Source organism: Macaca mulatta, chromosome 19 (assembly GCF_049350105.2).
Source record: "Macaca mulatta isolate MMU2019108-1 chromosome 19, T2T-MMU8v2.0, whole genome shotgun sequence".
NCBI classification, from domain to species: domain Eukaryota; kingdom Metazoa; phylum Chordata; class Mammalia; order Primates; family Cercopithecidae; genus Macaca; species Macaca mulatta.
In genome coordinates, this window is record NC_133424.1 from 30,734,294 (window position 1) to 30,754,815 (window position 20,522).

Genomic DNA, 20,522 nt, shown 5'->3' on the forward strand with positions numbered 1-20,522 from the left:
CTTTCTGAGAAACTTCTTTGTGTTCTGTGAAATCATCTCACAGAGCTACAGCTTTCCCCTCAAGAAGCCTTTCGCTAAGACATTTCTTGTGGAATTGGCAAAGTGATATTTGGAAGCCCATAGAGGGCTATGGTGAAAAAGGAAATATCCTCAGATGAAATCTGGAAAGAAGCTTTCTGTGAAACTGCTTAGTGTTCTGTTAATTCATCTCACAGAGTTACATCTGTATTTCGTGGATCTCTTTGCTAGACTTATTTCTGTGGAATCTGAGAACAGATATTTCGGATCCCTTTGAAGACTATAGGGCCAAAGGAAATATCCTCCGATAACAAAGACAAAGAAGCTTTCTGAGAAACTTCTTTGTGTTCTGTGAAATCATCTCACAGAGTTACAGCTTTCCCCTCAAGAAGCCTTTCGCTAAGACAGTTCTTGTGGAATTGGCAAAGTGATATTTGGAAGCCCTTAGAGGGGTATGGTGAAAAAGGAAATATCCTCAGATGAAATCTGGAAAGAACCTTTCTGTGAAACTGCTTAGTGTTCTGTTAATTCATCTCACAGAGTTACATCTGTATTTCGTGGATCTCTTTGCTAGCCTTATTTCTTTGGAATCTGAGAACAGATATTTCGGATCCCTTTGAAGACTATGGGGCCAAAGGAAATATCCTCCGATAACAAAAGAAAGAAGCTTTCTGAGAAACTTCTTTGTGTTCTGTGAAATCATCTCACAGAGTTACAGCTTTCCCCTCAAGAATCCTTTCGCTAAGACAGTTCTTGTGGAACTGGCAAAGTGATATTTGGAAGCTTATAGAGGGCTATGGTGAAAAAGGAAATATCCTCAGTTGAAATCTGGAAAGAAGATTTCTGAGAAACTGCTGAGTGTTCCGTTAATTCATCTCACAGAGTTACATCTGTATTTCGTGGATCTCTTTGCTAGCCTTATTTCTGTGTATCTGAGAACAGATATTTCAGATCCCATTGAAGACTATAGGGCCAAAGTAAATATCCTCCGATAACAAAGAGAAAGAAGCTTTCTGAGAAACTTCTTTGTGTTCTGTGAAATCATCTCACAGAGTTACAGCTTTCCCCTCAAGAAGCCTTTCGCTAAGACAGTTCTTGTGGAATTGGCAAAGTGATATTTGGAAGCCCTTAGAGGGCTATGGTGAAAAAGGAAATATCCTCAGATGAAATCTGGAAAGCAGCTTTCTGAGAAACTGCTTAGTGTTCTGTTAATTCATCTCACAGAGTTACATCTGTATTTCGTGGATCTCTTTGCTAGACTTATTTCTGTGGTATCTGAGAACTGATATTTCGGATCCCTTTGAAGACTATAGGGCCAAAGGAAATATCCTCCGATAACACAGAGAAAGAAGCTTTCTGAGAAACCTCTTTGTGTTCTGTGAAATCATCTCACAGAGTTAAAGCTTTCCCCTCAAGAAGCCTTTCGCTAAGACAGTTCTTCTGGAATTGGCAAAGTGATATTTGGAAGCCCATAGAGGGCTACGGTGAAAAAGGAAATATCCTCAGATGAAATCTGGAAAGAAGCTTTCTGAGAAACTGCTTAGTGTTCTGTTAATTCACCTCACAGAGTTACATCTGTATTTCGTGGATCTCTTTGCTAGCCTTATTTCTTTGGAATCTGAGAACAGATATTTCTGATCCCATTGAAGACTATAGGGCCAAAGGAAATATCCTCCGATAAAAAAGAGAAAGAAGCTTTCTGAGAAACGTCTTGTGTTCTGTGAAATCATCTCACAGAGTTACAGCTTTCCCCTCAAGAAGCCTTTCGCTAAGACAGTTCTTGTGGAATTGGCAAAGTGATATTTGGAAGCCCATAGAGGGCTATGGTAAAAAAGGAAATATCCTCAGATCAAATCTGGAAGGAAGCTTTCTGAGAAACTGCTTAGTGTTCTGTTAATTCATCTCACAGAGTTACATCTGTATTTCGTGGATCTCTTTGCTAGCCTTATTTCTTTGGAATCTGAGAACAGATATTTCGGATCCCTTTGAAGACTATCGGGCCAAAGTAAATATCCTCCGATAACAAAGAGAAAGAATCTTTCTGAGAAACTTCTTTGTGTTCTGTGAAATCATCTCACAGAGTTACAGCTTTCCCCTCAAGAAGCCTTTCGCTAGGACAGTTCTTCTGGAATTGGCAAAGTGATATTTGGAAGCCCTTAGAGGGCTATGGTGAAAAAGGAAATATCCTCAGATGAAATCTGGAAAGAAGCTTTCGGGGAAACTGCTTAGTGTTCTGTTAATTCATCTCACAGAGTTACATCTGTATTTCGTGGATCTCTTTGCTAGCCTTATTTCTGTGGAATCTGAGAACAGATATTTCGTATCCCATTGAAGTCTATAGGGCCAAAGGAAATACCTCCGATAACAAAGAGAAAGAAGCTTTCTGAGAAACTTCTTTGTGTTCTGTGAAATCATCTCACAGAGTTACAGATTTCCCCTCAAGAAGCCTTTCGCTAAGACAGTTCTCGTGGAATTGGCAAAGTGATATTTGGAAGCCCATAGAGGGCTATGGTGAAAAAGGAAATATCCTCAGATGAAATCTGGAAAGAAGCTTTCTGAGAAACTGCTGAGTGTTCTGTTAATTCATCTCACAGAGTTACATCTGTATTTCGTGGATCTCTTTGCTAGATTTATTTCTGTGGAATCTGAGAACAGATATTTCGGATCCTATTGAAGACCATAGGGCCAAAGGAAATATCCTCCGATAACAAAGAGAAAGAAGCTTTCTGAGAAACTTCTTTGTGTTCTGTGAAATCATCTCACAGAGTTACAGCTTTCCCCTCAAGAAGCCTTTCGCTAAGACAGTACTTGTGGAATTGGCAAAGTGATATTTGGAAGCCCATAGAGGGCTATGGCGAAAAAGGAAATATCCTCAGATGAAATCTGGAAAGAAGCTTTCTGATGAACTGCTTAGTGTTCTCTTAATTCATCTCACAGAGTTACATCTGTATTGCGTGGATCTCTTTGCTAGCCTTATTTCTTTGCAATCTGAGAACAGATATTTCGGATCCCATTGAAGACTATAGGGCCAAAGGAAATATCCTCCGATAACAAAGAGAAAGAAGCTTTCTGAGAAACTTCTTTGTGTTCTGTGAAATCATCTCACAGAGTTACAGCTTTCCCCTCAAGAAGCCTTTCGCCAGGACAGTTCTTGTGGAATTGGCAAAGTGATATTTGGAAGCCCATAGAGGGCTATGGTGAAAAAGGATATATCCTCAGATGAAATCTGGAAGGAAGCTTGCTGAGAAACTGCTGAGTGTTCAGTTAATTCAACTCACAGAGTTACATCTGTATTTCGTGGATCTCTTTGCTAGACTTATTTCTGTGGAATCTGAGAACAGATATTTCGGATCCCATTGAAGACTATAGGGCCAAAGGAAATATCCTCCGATAACAAAGAGAAAAAAGCTTTCTGAGAAACTTCTTTGTGTTCTGTGAAATCATCTCACAGAGTTACAGCTTTCCCCTCAAGAAGCCTTTCGCTAAGACAGTTCTCGTGGAATTGGCAAAGTGATATTTGGAAGCCCATAGAGGGCTATGGTGAAAAAGGAAATATCCTCAGATGAAATCTGGAAAGAAGCTTTCTGAGAAACTGCTTAGTTTTCTGTTAATTCATCTCACAGAGTTACATCTGTATTTCGTGTATCTCTTTGCTAGCCTTATTTCTGTGGAATCTGAGAACAGATATTTCAGAACCCGTTGAAGACTTTAGGGCCAAAGGAAATATCCTCCGATAACAAAGAGAAAGAAGCTTTCTGAGAAACTTCTTTGTGTTCTGTGAAATCATCTCACAGAGTTACAGCTTTCCCCTCAAGTAGCCTTTCGCTAAGACAGTTCTCGTGGAATTGGCAAAGTGATATTTGGAAGCCCATAGAGGGCTATGGTGAAAAAGGAAATATCCTCAGATGAAATCTGGGAAGAAGCTTTCTGTGAAACTGCTTAGTGTTCTGTTAATTCATCTCACAGAGTTACATCTGTATTTCATGGATCTCTTTGCTAGACTTGTTTCTGTGTAATCTGAGAACAGATATTTCGGAATCCCTTTGAAGACTATAGGGCCAAAGGATATATCCTCCGATAACAAAGAGAAAGAAGCTTTCTGAGAAACTTCTTTGTGTTCTGTGAAATCATCTCACAGAGTTACAGCTTTCCCCTCAAGTAGCCTTTCGCTAAGACAGTTCTCGTGGAATTGGCAAAGTGATATTTGGAAGCCCATAGAGGGCTATGGTGAAAAAGGAAATATCCTCAGATGAAATCTGGAAAGAAGCTTTCTGAGAAACTGCTTAGTGTTCTGTTAATTCATCTCACAGAGTTACATCTGTATTTCGTGGATCTCTTTGCTAGCCTTATTTCTTTGGAATCTGAGAACAGATATTTCGGATCCCTTTGAAGACTATAGGGCCAAAGGAAATATCCTCCGATAACAAAGAGAAAGAAGCTTTCTGAGAAACTTCTTTGTGTTCTGTGAAATCATCTCACAGAGTTACAGCTTTCCCCTCAAGAAGCCTTTCGCTAAGACAGTTCTTGTGGAATTGGCAAAGTGATATTTGGAAGCCCATAGAGGGCTATGGGGAAAAAGGAAATATCCTCAGATGAAATCTGGAAGGAAGCTTTCTGAGAAACTGCTGAGTGTTCAGTTAATTCATCTCACAGAGTTACATCTGTATTTCGTGGATCTCTTTGCTAGCCTTATTTCTGTGGAATCTGAGAATAGATATTTCGGATCCCATTGAAGCCTATAGGGCCAAAGGAAATATCCTCCGATAACAGAGAAAGAAGCTTTCTGAGAAACTTCTTTGTGTTCTGTGAAATCATCTCACAGAGCTACAGCTTTCCTCTCAGGAAGCCTTTCGCTAAGACAGTTCTTGTGGAATTGGCAAAGTGATATTTGGAAGCCCATAGAGGGCTATGGTGAAAAAGGAAATATCCTCAGATGAAATCTGGAAAGAAGCTTTCTGAGAAACTGCTTAGTGTTCTGTTAATTCATCTCACAGAGTTACATCTGTATTTCGTGGATCTCTTTGCTAGATTTATTTCTGTGGAATCTGAGAACAGATATTTCGGTCCTATTGAAGACTATAGGGCCAAAGGAAATATCCTCCGATAACAAAGAGAAAGAAGCTTTCTGAGAAACTTCTTTGTGTTCTGTGAAGTCATCTCACAGAGTTACAGCTTTCCCCTCAAGAAGCCTTTCTCTACGACAGTTCTTGTGGAATTGGCAATGTGATATTAGGAAGCCCTTCGAGGGCTATGGTGAAAAAGGAAATATCCTCAGATGAAATCTGGAAAGCAGCTTTCTGAGAAACTGCTTAGTGTTCTGTTAATTCATCTCACAGAGTTACATCTGTATTTCGTGGATCTCTTTGCTAGCCTTATTTCTTTGGAATCTGAGAACAGATATTTCGGATCCCTTTGAAGCCTATAGGGCCAAAGGAAATATCCTCCGATAACAGAGAAAGAAGCTTTCTGAGAAAATTCTTTGTCTTCTGTGAAATCATCTCACAGAGCTACAACTTTCCTCTCAGGAAGCCTTTCGCTAAGACAGTTCTTGTGGAATTGGCAAAGTGATATTTGGAAGCCCATAGAGGGCTTTGGTGAAAAAGGAAATATCCTCAGATGAAATCTGGAAAGAAGCTTTCTGTGAAACTGCTTAGGGTTCTGTTAATTCATCTCACAGAGATACATCTGTATTTCGTGGATCTCTTTGCTAACCTTATTTCTGTGGAATCTGAGAACAGATATTTCGGATCCCATTGTAGACTATAGGGCCAAAGGAAATATCCTCCGATAACAAAGAGAAAGAAGCTTTCCGAAAAACTTCTTTGTGTTCTGTGAAATCATCTCACAGAGTTACAGCTTTCCCCTCAAGAAGCCTTTCGCTAAGACAGTTCTTGTGGAATTGGCAAAGTGATATTTGGAAGCCCATAGAGGGCTATGGTGAAACAGGAAATATCCTCAGATGAAATCTGGAATTAAGATTTCTGAGAAACTGCAGAGTGTTCAGTTAATTCATCTCACTCAGTTACATCTGTATTTCGTGGATCTCTTTGCTAGACTTATTTCTGTGGAATCTGAGAACAGATATTTCGGAATCCTTTTGAAGACTATAGGGCCAAAGGTAATATCCTCCGATAACAAAGAGAAAGAAGCTTTCTGAGAATCTTCTTTGTGTTCTGTGAAATCATCTCACAGAGTTACAGCTTTCCCCTCAAGAAGCCTTTTGCTAAGACAGTTCTTGTGGAATTGGCAAAGTGATATTTGGAATCCCTAGAGGGCTATGGTGAAAAAGGAAATATCCTCAGATGAAATCTGGAAAGAAGCTTTCTGAGAAACTGCTGAGTGTTCTGTTAATTCATCTCAAAGAGTTAAATCTGTATTTCGTGGATCTCTTTGCTAGCCTTATTTCTGTGGAATCTGAGAACAGATATTTCGGATCCCTTTGAAGACTATAGGGCCAAAGGAAATAATCTCCGATAACAAAGAGAAAGAAGCTTCCTGACAAACTTCTTTGTGTTCTGTGAAATCATCTCACAGAGTTACAGCTTTCCCCTCAAGAAGCCTTTCGCTAAGACAGTTCTTGTGGAATTGGCAATGTGATATTAGGAAGCCCTTCGAGGGCTATGGTGAAAAAGGAAATATCCTCAGATGAAATCTGGAAAGAAGCTTTCTGAGAAACTGCTTAGTGTTCTGTTAATTCATCTCACAGAGTTACATCTGTATTTCGAGGATCTCTTTGCTAGCCTTATTTCTTTGGAATCTGAGAACAGATATTTCGGATCCCATTGAAGACTATCGGGCCAAAGGAAATATCCTCCGATAACAAAGAGAAAGAAGCTTTCTGAGAAACTTCTTTGTGTTCTGTGAAATCATCTCACAGAGTTACAGCTTTCCCCTCAAGAAGCCTTTCGCTAGGACAGTTCTTGTGGAATTGGCAAAGTGATATTTGGAAGCCCTTAGAGGGCTAAGGTGAAAAAGGAAATATCCTCAGATGAAATCTGGAAGGAAGCTTTCTGAGAAACTGCTGAGTGTTCAGTTAATTCATCTCACAGAGTTACATCTGTATTTCGTGGATCTCTTTGCTAGCCTTATTTCTGTGGAATCTGAGAACAGATATTTCGGATCCCATTGAAGACTATAGGGCCAAAGGAAATATCCTCTGATAACAAAGAGAAAGAAGCTTTCTGAGAAACTTCTTTGTGTTCTGTGAAATCATCTCACCGAGTTACAGCTTTCCCCTCAAGAAGCCTTTCGCTAAGACAGTTCTCCTGGAATTGGCAAAGTGATATTTGGAAGCCCATAGAGGGCTATGGTGAAAAAGGAAATATCCAAAGATGAAATCTGGAAAGAAGCTTTCTGAGAAACTGCTTAGTGTTCTGTTAATTCATCTCACAGAGTTACATCTGTATTTCGAGGATCTCTTTGCTAGCCTTATTTCTTTGGAATCTGAGAACAGATAATTCGGATCCCATTGAAGACTATCGGGCCAAAGGAAATATCCTCCGATAACAAAGAGAAAGAAGCTTTCTGAGAAACTTCTTTGTGTTCTGTGAAATCATCTCACAGAGTTACAGCTTTCCCCTCAAGAAGCCTTTCGCTAGGACAGTTCTTGTGGAATTGGCAAAGTGATATTTGGAAGCCCTTAGAGGGCTAAGGTGAAAAAGGAAATATCCTCAGATGAAATCTGGAAGGAAGCTTTCTGAGAAACTGCTGAGTGTTCAGTTAATTCATCTCACAGAGTTACATCTGTATTTCGTGGATCTCTTTGCTAGCCTTATTTCTGTGGAATCTGAGAACAGATATTTCGGATCCCATTGAAGACTATAGGGCCAAAGGAAATATCCTCTGATAACAAAGAGAAAGAAGCTTTCTGAGAAACTTCTTTGTGTTCTGTGAAATCATCTCACCGAGTTACAGCTTTCCCCTCAAGAAGCCTTTCGCTAAGACAGTTCTCCTGGAATTGGCAAAGTGATATTTGGAAGCCCATAGAGGGCTATGGTGAAAAAGGAAATATCCAAAGATGAAATCTGGAAAGAAGCTTTCTGAGAAACTGCTTAGTGTTCTGTTAATTCATCTCACAGAGTTACATCTGTATTTCGTGGATCTCTTTGCTAGACTTGTTTCTGTGGAATCTGAGAACAGATATTTCGGATCCCATTGAAGACTATAGGGCCAAAGGAAATAATCTCCGATAACAAAGAGAAAGAAGCTTTCTGAGAAACTTCTTTGTGTTCTGTGAAATCATCTCACAGAGTTACAGCTTTCCCCTCAAGATGCCTTTCGCTAAGACAGTTCTTGTGGAATTGGCAAAGTGATATTTGGAAGCGCATAGAGGGCTATAGTGAAAAGGGAAATATCCTCAGATGAAATCTGGAAAGAAGCTTTCTGAGAAACTGCTTAGTGTTCTGTTAATTCATCTCACAGAGTTACATCTGTATTTCGTGGATCTCTTTGCTAGACTTATTTCTGTGGAATATGAGAACAGATATTTCGGATCCTATTGAAGACTATAGGGCCAAAGGAAATATCCTCCGATAACAAAGAGAAAGAAGCTTTCTGAGAAACTTCTTTGTGTTCTGTGAAATCATCTCACAGAGTTACAGCTTTCCCCTCAAGAAGCCTTTCGCTAAGACAGTTCTTGTGGAATTGGCATAGCGATATTTGGAAGCCCATAGAGGGCTATGGTGAAAAAGGAAATATCCTCAGATGAAATCTGGAAAGAAGCTTTCTGAGAAACTGCTTAGTGTTCTGTTAATTCATCTCACAGAGTTACATCTGTATTTCGTGTATCTCTTTGCTAGCCTTATTTCTGTGGAATCTGAGAACAGATATTTCAGAACCCGTTGAAGACTTTAGGGCCAAAGGAAATATCCTCCGATAACAAAGAGAAAGAAGCTTTCTGAGAAACTTCTTTGTGTTCTGTGAAATCATCTCACAGAGTTACAGCTTTCCCCTCAAGAAGCCTTTAGCTAAGACAGTTCTTGTGGAATTGGCAAAGTGATATTTGGAAGCCCATAGAGGGCTATGGTGAAAAAGGAAATATCCTCAGATGAAATCTGGAAAGAAGCTTTCTGTGAAACTGCTTAGTGTTCTGTTAATTCATCTCACAGAGTTACATCTGTATTTCGTGGATCTCTTTGCTAGACTTGTTTCTGTGGAATCTGAGAACAGATATTTCGGAATCCCTTTGAAGACTATAGGGCCAAAGGAAATATCCTCCGATAACAAAGAGAAAGAAGCTTTCTGAGAAACTTCTTTGTGTTCTGTGAAATCATCTCACAGAGTTACAGCTTTCCCCTCAAGAAGCCTTTCGCTAAGACAGTTCTTGTGGAATTGGCAAAGTGATATTTGGAAGCCCATAGAGGGCTATGGTGAAAAAGGAAATATCCTCAGATGAAATCTGGAAAGAAGCTTTCTGAGAAACTGCTTAGTGTTCTGTTAATTCATCTCACAGAGTTACATGTGTATTTCGTGGATCTCTTTGCTAGCCTTATTTCTGTGGAATGTGAGAACAGATATTTCGGATCCCATTGAAGACTATAGGGCCAAAGGAAATATCCTCCGATAACAAAGAGAAAGAAGCTTTCTGAGAAACTTCTTTGTGTTCTGTGAAATCATCTCACAGAGTTACAGCTTTCCCCTCAAGAAGCCTTTAGCTAAGACAGTTCTTGTGGAATTGGCAAAGTGATATTTGGAAGACCATAGAGGGCTATGGTGAAAAAGGAAATATCCTCAGATGAAATCTGGGAAGAAGCTTTCTGTGAAACTGCTTAGTGTTCTGTTAATTCATCTCACAGAGTTACATCTGTATTTCGTGCATCTCTTTGCTAGACTTGTTTCTGTGGAATCTGAGAACAGATATTTCGGAATCCCTTTGAAGACTATAGGGCCAAAGGAAATATCCTCCGATAACAAAGAGAAAGAAGCTTTCTGAGAAACTTCTTTGTGTTCTGTGAAATCATCTCACAGAGTTACAGCTTTCCCCTCAAGTAGCCTTTCGCTAAGACAGTTCTCGTGGAATTGGCAAAGTGATATTTGGAAGCCCATAGAGGGCTATGGTGAAAAAGGAAATATCCTCAGATGAAATCTGGGAAGAAGCTTTCTGTGAAACCGCTTAGTGTTCTGTTAATTCATCTCACAGAGTTACATCTGTAATTCATGGATCTCTTTGCTAGACTTGTTTCTGTGTAATCTGAGAACAGATATTTCGGAATCCCTTTGAAGACTATAGGGCCAAAGGATATATCCTCCGATAACAAAGAGAAAGAAGCTTTCTGAGAAACTTCTTTGTGTTCTGTGAAATCATCTCAGAGAGTTACAGCTTTCCCCTCAAGTAGCCTTTCGCTAAGACAGTTCTCGTGGAATTGGCAAAGTGATATTTGGAAGCCCATAGAGGGCTATGGTGAAAAAGGAAATATCCTCAGATGAAATCTGGAAAGAAGCTTTCTGAGAAACTGCTTAGTGTTCTGTTAATTCATCTCACAGAGTTACATCTGTATTTCGTGGATCTCCTTGCTAGCCTTATTTCTGTGGAATCTGAGAACAGATATTTCGGATCCCATTGAAGACTATAGGGCCAAAGGAAATATCCTCCGATAACAAAGAGAAAGAAGCTTTCTGAGAAACTTCTTTGTGTTCTGTGAAATCATCTCACAGAGTTACAGCTTTCCCCTCAAGAAGCCTTTCGCTGAGACAGTTCTTGTGGAATTGGCAAAGCGATATTTGGAAGCCCTTAGAGGGCTATGGTGAAAAAGGAAACATCCTCAGATGAAATCTGGAAGGAAGCTTTCTGAGAAACTGCTGAGTGTTCTGTTAATTCATCTCACAGAGTTACATCTGTATTTCGTGGATCTCTTTGCTAGCCTTATTTCTGTTTAATCTGAGAACAGATATTTCGGATCCCTTTGAAGACTATAGGGCCAAAGGAAATATCCTCCGATAACAAAGAGAAAGAAGCTTTCTGAGAAACTTCTTTGTGTTCTGTGAAATCATCTCACAGAGTTACAGCTTTTCCCTCAAGAAGCCTTTCGCTAAGACAGTTCTTGTGGAATTGGCAAAGCGATATTTGGAAGCCCATAGATGGCCATGGTGAAAAAGGAAATATCCTCAGATGAAATCTGGAAAGAAGCTTTCTGAGAAACTGCTTAGTGTTCTGTTAATTCATCTCACAGAGTTTCATCTGTATTTCGTGGATCTCTTTGCTAGCCTTATTTCTGTGGAATCTGAGAACAGATAATTCGGATCCCATTGAAGACTATAGGGCCAAAGGAAATATCCACCGATAACAAAGAGAAAGAAGATTTCTGAGAAACTTCTTTGTGTTCTGTGAAATCATCTCACAGACTTACAGCTTTCCCCTCAAGAAGCCTTTCGCTAAGACAGTTCTTGTGTAATTGGCAAAGTGATATTTGGAAGCCCTTAGAAGGCTATGGTGAAAAAGGAAATATCCTCAGATGAAATCTGGAAAGAATTTTCTGTGAAACTGCTTAGTGTTCTGTTAATTCATCTCACAGAGTTACATCTCTATTTCGTGGATCTCTTTGCTAGCCTTATTTCTGTGGAATCTGAGAACAGATATTTCGGATCCCATTGAAGACTATAGGGCCAAAGGAAATATCCTCCGATAACAAAGAGAAAGAAGCTTACTGAGAAACTTCTTTGTGTTCTGTGAAATCATCTCACAGAGTTTCAGCTTTCCCCTCAAGAAGCCTTTCGCTAAGACAGTTCTTGTGGAATTGGCAAAGTGATATTTGGAAGCCCATAGAGGGCTATGGTGAAAAAGGAAATATCCTCAGATGAAATCTGGAAAGAAGCTTTCTGAGAAACTGCTTAGTGTTCTGTTAATTCATCTCACAGAGTTACATCTGTATTTCGTGGATCTCTTTTCTAGCCTTATTTCTTTGGAATCTGAGAACAGATATTTCGGATCCCTTTGAAGACTATAGGGCCAAAGGAAATAATCTCCGATAACAAAGAGAAAGAAGGTTTCTGAGAAACTTCTTTGTGTTCTGTGAAATCATCTCACAGAGTTACAGCTTTCCCCTCAAGAAGCCTTTCGCTAAGACAGTTCTTGTGGAATTGGCAAAGTGATATTTGGAAGCCCATAGAGGCCTTGGTGAAAAAGGAAATATCCTCAGATGAAATCTGGAATGAAGCTTTCTAAGAAACTGCTGAGTGTTCTGTTAATTCATCTCACAGAGTTACATCTGTATTTCGTGGATCTCTTTGCTAGACTTATTTCTGTGGAATCTGAGAACAGATATTTCGGATCCCTTTGAAGACTATAGGGCCAAAGGAAATATCCTCCGATAACAAAGACAAAGAAGCTTTCTGAGAAACTTCTTTGTGTTCTGTGAAATCATCTCACAGAGTTACAGCTTTCCCCTCAAGAAGCCTTTCGCTAAGACAGTTCTTGTGGAATTGGCAAAGTGATATTTGGAAGCCCTTAGAGGGATATGGTGAAAAAGGAAATATCCTCAGATGAAATCTGGAAAGAAGCTTTCTGTGAAACTGCTTAGTGTTCTGTGAATTCATCTCACAGAGTTACATCTGTATTTCGTGGATCTCTTTGATAGCCTTATTTCTTTGGAATCTGAGAACAGATATTTCGGATCCCTTTGAAGACTATGGGGCCAAAGGAAATATCCTCCGATAACAAAAGAATGAAGCTTTCTGAGAAACTTCTTTGTGTTCTGTGAAATCATCTCACAGAGTTACAGCTTTTCCCTCAAGAAGCCTTTCGCTAAGACAGTTCTTGTGGAATTGGCAAAGTGATATTTGGAAGCCCATAGAGGGCTATGGTGAAAAAGGAAATATCCTCAGATGAAATCTGGAAAGAAGCTTTCTGAGAAACTGCTTAGTGTTCCGTTAATTCATCTCACAGAGTTACATCTGTATTTCGTGGATCTCTTTGCTAGCCTTATTTCTGTGGAATCTGAGAACAGATATATCGGATCCCGTTGAAGACTATAGGGCCAAAGGAAATATCCTCCGATAACAAAGAGAAAGAAGCTTTCTGAGAAACTTCTTTGTGTTCTGTGAAATCATCTCACAGAGCTACAGCTTTCCCCTCAAGAAGCCTTTCGCTAAGACATTTCTTGTGGAATTGGCAAAGTGATATTTGGAAGCCCATAGAGGGCTATGGTGAAAAAGGAAATATCCTCAGATGAAATCTGGAAAGAAGCTTTCTGTGAAACTGCTTAGTGTTCTGTTAATTCATCTCACAGAGTTACATCTGTATTTCGTGGATCTCTTTGCTAGACTTATTTCTGTGGAATCTGAGAACAGATATTTCGGATCCCTTTGAAGACTATAGGGCCAAAGGAAATATCCTCCGATAACAAAGACAAAGAAGCTTTCTGAGAAACTTCTTTGTGTTCTGTGAAATCATCTCACAGAGTTACAGCTTTCCCCTCAAGAAGCCTTTCGCTAAGACAGTTCTTGTGGAATTGGCAAAGTGATATTTGGAAGCCCTTAGAGGGGTATGGTGAAAAAGGAAATATCCTCAGATGAAATCTGGAAAGAACCTTTCTGTGAAACTGCTTAGTGTTCTGTTAATTCATCTCACAGAGTTACATCTGTATTTCGTGGATCTCTTTGCTAGCCTTATTTCTTTGGAATCTGAGAACAGATATTTCGGATCCCTTTGAAGACTATGGGGCCAAAGGAAATATCCTCCGATAACAAAAGAAAGAAGCTTTCTGAGAAACTTCTTTGTGTTCTGTGAAATCATCTCACAGAGTTACAGCTTTCCCCTCAAGAATCCTTTCGCTAAGACAGTTCTTGTGGAACTGGCAAAGTGATATTTGGAAGCTTATAGAGGGCTATGGTGAAAAAGGAAATATCCTCAGTTGAAATCTGGAAAGAAGATTTCTGAGAAACTGCTGAGTGTTCCGTTAATTCATCTCACAGAGTTACATCTGTATTTCGTGGATCTCTTTGCTAGCCTTATTTCTGTGTATCTGAGAACAGATATTTCAGATCCCATTGAAGACTATAGGGCCAAAGTAAATATCCTCCGATAACAAAGAGAAAGAAGCTTTCTGAGAAACTTCTTTGTGTTCTGTGAAATCATCTCACAGAGTTACAGCTTTCCCCTCAAGAAGCCTTTCGCTAAGACAGTTCTTGTGGAATTGGCAAAGTGATATTTGGAAGCCCTTAGAGGGCTATGGTGAAAAAGGAAATATCCTCAGATGAAATCTGGAAAGCAGCTTTCTGAGAAACTGCTTAGTGTTCTGTTAATTCATCTCACAGAGTTACATCTGTATTTCGTGGATCTCTTTGCTAGACTTATTTCTGTGGTATCTGAGAACTGATATTTCGGATCCCTTTGAAGACTATAGGGCCAAAGGAAATATCCTCCGATAACACAGAGAAAGAAGCTTTCTGAGAAACCTCTTTGTGTTCTGTGAAATCATCTCACAGAGTTAAAGCTTTCCCCTCAAGAAGCCTTTCGCTAAGACAGTTCTTCTGGAATTGGCAAAGTGATATTTGGAAGCCCATAGAGGGCTACGGTGAAAAAGGAAATATCCTCAGATGAAATCTGGAAAGAAGCTTTCTGAGAAACTGCTTAGTGTTCTGTTAATTCACCTCACAGAGTTACATCTGTATTTCGTGGATCTCTTTGCTAGCCTTATTTCTTTGGAATCTGAGAACAGATATTTCTGATCCCATTGAAGACTATAGGGCCAAAGGAAATATCCTCCGATAAAAAAGAGAAAGAAGCTTTCTGAGAAACGTCTTGTGTTCTGTGAAATCATCTCACAGAGTTACAGCTTTCCCCTCAAGAAGCCTTTCGCTAAGACAGTTCTTGTGGAATTGGCAAAGTGATATTTGGAAGCCCATAGAGGGCTATGGTAAAAAAGGAAATATCCTCAGATCAAATCTGGAAGGAAGCTTTCTGAGAAACTGCTTAGTGTTCTGTTAATTCATCTCACAGAGTTACATCTGTATTTCGTGGATCTCTTTGCTAGCCTTATTTCTTTGGAATCTGAGAACAGATATTTCGGATCCCTTTGAAGACTATCGGGCCAAAGTAAATATCCTCCGATAACAAAGAGAAAGAATCTTTCTGAGAAACTTCTTTGTGTTCTGTGAAATCATCTCACAGAGTTACAGCTTTCCCCTCAAGAAGCCTTTCGCTAGGACAGTTCTTCTGGAATTGGCAAAGTGATATTTGGAAGCCCTTAGAGGGCTATGGTGAAAAAGGAAATATCCTCAGATGAAATCTGGAAAGAAGCTTTCGGGGAAACTGCTTAGTGTTCTGTTAATTCATCTCACAGAGTTACATCTGTATTTCGTGGATCTCTTTGCTAGCCTTATTTCTGTGGAATCTGAGAACAGATATTTCGTATCCCATTGAAGTCTATAGGGCCAAAGGAAATACCTCCGATAACAAAGAGAAAGAAGCTTTCTGAGAAACTTCTTTGTGTTCTGTGAAATCATCTCACAGAGTTACAGATTTCCCCTCAAGAAGCCTTTCGCTAAGACAGTTCTCGTGGAATTGGCAAAGTGATATTTGGAAGCCCATAGAGGGCTATGGTGAAAAAGGAAATATCCTCAGATGAAATCTGGAAAGAAGCTTTCTGAGAAACTGCTGAGTGTTCTGTTAATTCATCTCACAGAGTTACATCTGTATTTCGTGGATCTCTTTGCTAGATTTATTTCTGTGGAATCTGAGAACAGATATTTCGGATCCTATTGAAGACCATAGGGCCAAAGGAAATATCCTCCGATAACAAAGAGAAAGAAGCTTTCTGAGAAACTTCTTTGTGTTCTGTGAAATCATCTCACAGAGTTACAGCTTTCCCCTCAAGAAGCCTTTCGCTAAGACAGTACTTGTGGAATTGGCAAAGTGATATTAGGAAGCCCTTAGAGGGCTATGGCGAAAAAGGAAATATCCTCAGATGAAATCTGGAAAGAAGCTTTCTGATGAACTGCTTAGTGTTCTGTTAATTCATCTCACAGAGTTACATCTGTATTGCGTGGATCTCTTTGCTAGCCTTATTTCTTTGCAATCTGAGAACAGATATTTCGGATCCCATTGAAGACTATCGGGCCAAAGGAAATATCCTCCGATAACAAAGAGAAAGAAGCTTTCTGAGAAACTTCTTTGTGTTCTGTGAAATCATCTCACAGAGTTACAGCTTTCCCCTCAAGAAGCCTTTCGCTAGGACAGTTCTTGTGGAATTGGCAAAGTGATATTTGGAAGCCCATAGAGGGCTATGGTGAAAAAGGAAATATCCTCAGATGAAATCTGGAAGGAAGCTTGCTGAGAAACTGCTGAGTGTTCAGTTAATTCAACTCACAGAGTTACATCTGTATTTCGTGGATCTCTTTGCTAGACTTATTTCTGTGGAATCTGAGAACAGATATTTCGGATCCCATTGAAGACTATAGGGCCAAAGGAAATATCCTCCGATAACAAAGAGAAAAAAGCTTTCTGAGAAACTTCTTTGTGTTCTGTGAAATCATCTCACAGAGTTACAGCTTTCCCCTCAAGAAGCCTTTCGCTAAGACAGTTCTCGTGGAATTGGCAAAGTGATATTTGGAAGCCCATAGAGGGCTATGGTGAAAAAGGAAATATCCTCAGATGAAATCTGGAAAGAAGCTTTCTGAGAAACTGCTTAGTGTTCTGTTAATTCATCTCACAGAGTTACATCTGTATTTCGTGTATCTCTTTGCTAGCCTTATTTCTGTGGAATCTGAGAACAGATATTTCAGAACCCTTTGAAGACTTTAGGGCCAAAGGAAATATCCTCCGATAACAAAGAGAAAGAAGCTTTCTGAGAAACTTCTTTGGGTTCTGTGAAATCATCTCACAGAGTTACAGCTTTCCCCTCAAGAAGCCTTTAGCTAAGACAGTTCTTGTGGAATTGGCAAAGTGATATTTGGAAGCCCATAGAGGGCTATGGTGAAAAAGGAAATATCCTCAGATGAAATCTGGAAAGAAGCTTTCTGTGAAACTGCTTAGTGTTCTGTTAATTCATCTCACAGAGTTACATCTGTATTTCGTGGATCTCTTTGCTAGACTTGTTTCTGTGGAATCTGAGAACAGATATTTCGGAATCCCTTTGAAGACTATAGGGCCAAAGGAAATATCCTCCGATAACAAAGAGAAAGAAGCTTTCTGAGAAACTTCTTTGTGTTCTGTGAAATCATCTCACAGAGTTACAGCTTTCCCCTCAAGAAGCCTTTCGCTAAGACAGTTCTTGTGGAATTGGCAAAGTGATATTTGGAAGCCCATAGAGGGCTATGGTGAAAAAGGAAATATCCTCAGATGAAATCTGGAAAGAAGCTTTCTGAGAAACTGCTTAGTGTTCTGTTAATTCATCTCACAGAGTTACATGTGTATTTCGTGGATCTCTTTGCTAGCCTTATTTCTGTGGAATGTGAGAACAGATATTTCGGATCCCATCGAAGACTATAGGGCCAAAGGAAATATCCTCCGATAACAAAGAGAAAGAAGCTTTCTGAGAAACTTCTTTGTGTTCTGTGAAATCATCTCACAGAGTTACAGCTTTCCCCTCAAGAAGCCTTTAGCTAAGACAGTTCTTGTGGAATTGGCAAAGTGATATTTGGAAGACCATAGAGGGCTATGGTGAAAAAGGAAATATCCTCAGATGAAATCTGGGAAGAAGCTTTCTGTGAAACTGCTTAGTGTTCTGTTAATTCATCTCACAGAGTTACATCTGTATTTCGTGCATCTCTTTGCTAGACTTGTTTCTGTGGAATCTGAGAACAGATATTTCGGAATCCCTTTGAAGACTATAGGGCCAAAGGAAATATCCTCCGATAACAAAGAGAAAGAAGCTTTCTGAGAAACTTCTTTGTGTTCTGTGAAATCATCTCACAGAGTTACAGCTTTCCCCTCAAGTAGCCTTTCGCTAAGACAGTTCTCGTGGAATTGGCAAAGTGATATTTGGAAGCCCATAGAGGGCTATGGTGAAAAAGGAATTATCCTCAGATGAAATCTGGGAAGAAGCTTTCTGTGAAACTGCTTAGTGTTCTGTTAATTCATCTCACAGAGTTACATCTGTATTTCATGGATCTCTTTGCTAGACTTGTTTCTGTGTAATCTGAGAACAGATATTTCGGAATCCCTTTGAAGACTATAGGGCCAAAGGATATATCCTCCGATAACAAAGAGAAAGAAGCTTTCTGAGAAACTTCTTTGTGTTCTGTGAAATCATCTCACAGAGTTACAGCTTTCCCCTCAAGTAGCCTTTCGCTAAGACAGTTCTCGTGGAATTGGCAAAGTGATATTTGGAAGCCCATAGAGGGCTATGGTGAAAAAGGAAATATCCTCAGATGAAATCTGGAAAGAAGCTTTCTGAGAAACTGCTTAGTGTTCTGTTAATTCATCTCACAGAGTTACATCTGTATTTCGTGGATCTCCTTGCTAGCCTTATTTCTGTGGAATCTGAGAACAGATATTTCGGATCCCATTGAAGACTATAGGGCCAAAGGAAATATCCTCCGATAACAAAGAGAAAGAAGCTTTCTGAGAAACTTCTTTGTGTTCTGTGAAATCATCTCACAGAGTTTCAGCTTTCCCCTGAAGAAGCCTTTAGCTAAGACAGTTCTTGTGGAATTCCAAAGTGATATTTGGAAGCCCATAGAGGGCTATGGTGAAAAAGGAAATATCCTCAGATGAAATCTGGGAAGAAGCTTTGTGTGAAACTGCTTAGTGTTCTGTTAATTCATCTCACAGTGTTACATCTGTATTTCGTGGATCTCTTTGCTAGACTTATTTCTGTGGAATCTGAGAACAGATATTTCGGAATCCCTTTGAACACTATAGGGCCAAAGAAATATCCTCCGATAACAAAGAGAAATAAGCTTTCTGAGAAACTTCTTTGTGTTCTGTGAAATCATCTCACAGAGTTACAGCTTTCCCCTCAAGAAGCCTTTCTCTACGACAGTTCTTGTGGAATTGGCAAAGTGATATTTGGAAGCCCATAGAGGGCTATGGTGAAAAAGGAAATATCCTCAGATGAAATCTGGAAAGAAGCTTTCTGAGAAACTGCTTAGTGTTCTGTTAATTCATCTCACAGAGTTACATCTGTATTTCGTGGATCTCTTTGCTAGCCTTATTTCTTTGGAATCTGAGAACAGATATTTCGGATCCCTTTGAAGACTATAGGGCCAAAGGAAATATCCTCCGATAACAAAGAGAAAGAAGCTTTCTGAGAAACTTCTTTGTGTTCTGTGAAATCATCTCACAGAGTTACAGCTTTCCCCTCAAGAAGCCTTTCGCTAAGACAGTTCTTGTGGAATTGGCAAAGTGATATTTGGAAGCCCATAGAGGGCTAAGGGGAAAAAGGAAATATCCTCAGATGAAATCTGGAAGGAAGCTTTCTGAGAAACTGCTGAGTGTTCAGTTAATTCATCTCACAGAGTTACATCTGTATTTCGTGGATCTCTTTGCTAGCCTTATTTCTGTGGAATCTGAGAATAGATATTTCGGATCCCATTGAAGCCTATAGGGCCAAAGGAAATATCCTCCGATAACAGAGAAAGAAGCTTTCTGAGAAACTTCTTTGTGTTCTGTGAAATCATCTCACAGAGCTACAGCTTTCTTCTCAGGAAGCCTTTCGCTAAGACAGTTCTTGTGGAATTGGCAAAGTGATATTTGGAAGCCCATAGAGGGCTATGGTGAAAAAGGAAATATCCTCAGATGAAATCTGGAAAGAAGCTTTCTGAGAAACTGCTTAGTGTTCTGTTAATTCATCTCACAGAGTTACATCTGTATTTCGTGGATCTCTTTGCTAGATTTATTTCTGTGGAATCTGAGAACAGATATTTCGGTCCTATTGAAGACTATAGGGCCAAAGGAAATATCCTCCGATAACAAAGAGAAAGAAGCTTTCTGAGAAACTTCTTTGTGTTCTGTGAAGTCATCTCACAGAGTTACAGCTTTCCCCTCAAGAAGCCTTTCTCTACGACAGTTCTTGTGGAATTGGCAATGTGATATTAGGAAGCCCTTCGAGGGCTATGGTGAAAAAGGAAATATCCTCAGATGAAATCTGGAAAGCAGCTTTCTGAGAAACTGCTGAGTGTTCTGTTAATTCATCTCACAGAGTTACATCTGTATTTCGTGGATCTCTTTGCTAGATTTATTTCTGTGGAATCTGAGAACAGATATTTCGGATCCTATTGAAGACCATAGGGCCAAAGGAAATATCCTCCGATAACAAAGAGAAAGAAGCTTTCTGAGAAACTTCTTTGTGTTCTGTGAAATCATCTCACAGAGTTACAGCTTTCCCCTCAAGAAGCCTTTCGCTAAGACAGTACTTGTGGAATTGGCAAAGTGATATTAGGAAGCCCTTAGAGGGCTATGGCGAAAAAGGAAATATCCTCAGATGAAATCTGGAAAGAAGCTTTCTGATGAACTGCTTAGTGTTCTGTTAATTCATCTCACAGAGTTACATCTGTATTGCGTGGATCTCTTTGCTAGCCTTATTTCTTTGCAATCTGAGAACAGATATTTCGGATCCCATTGAAGA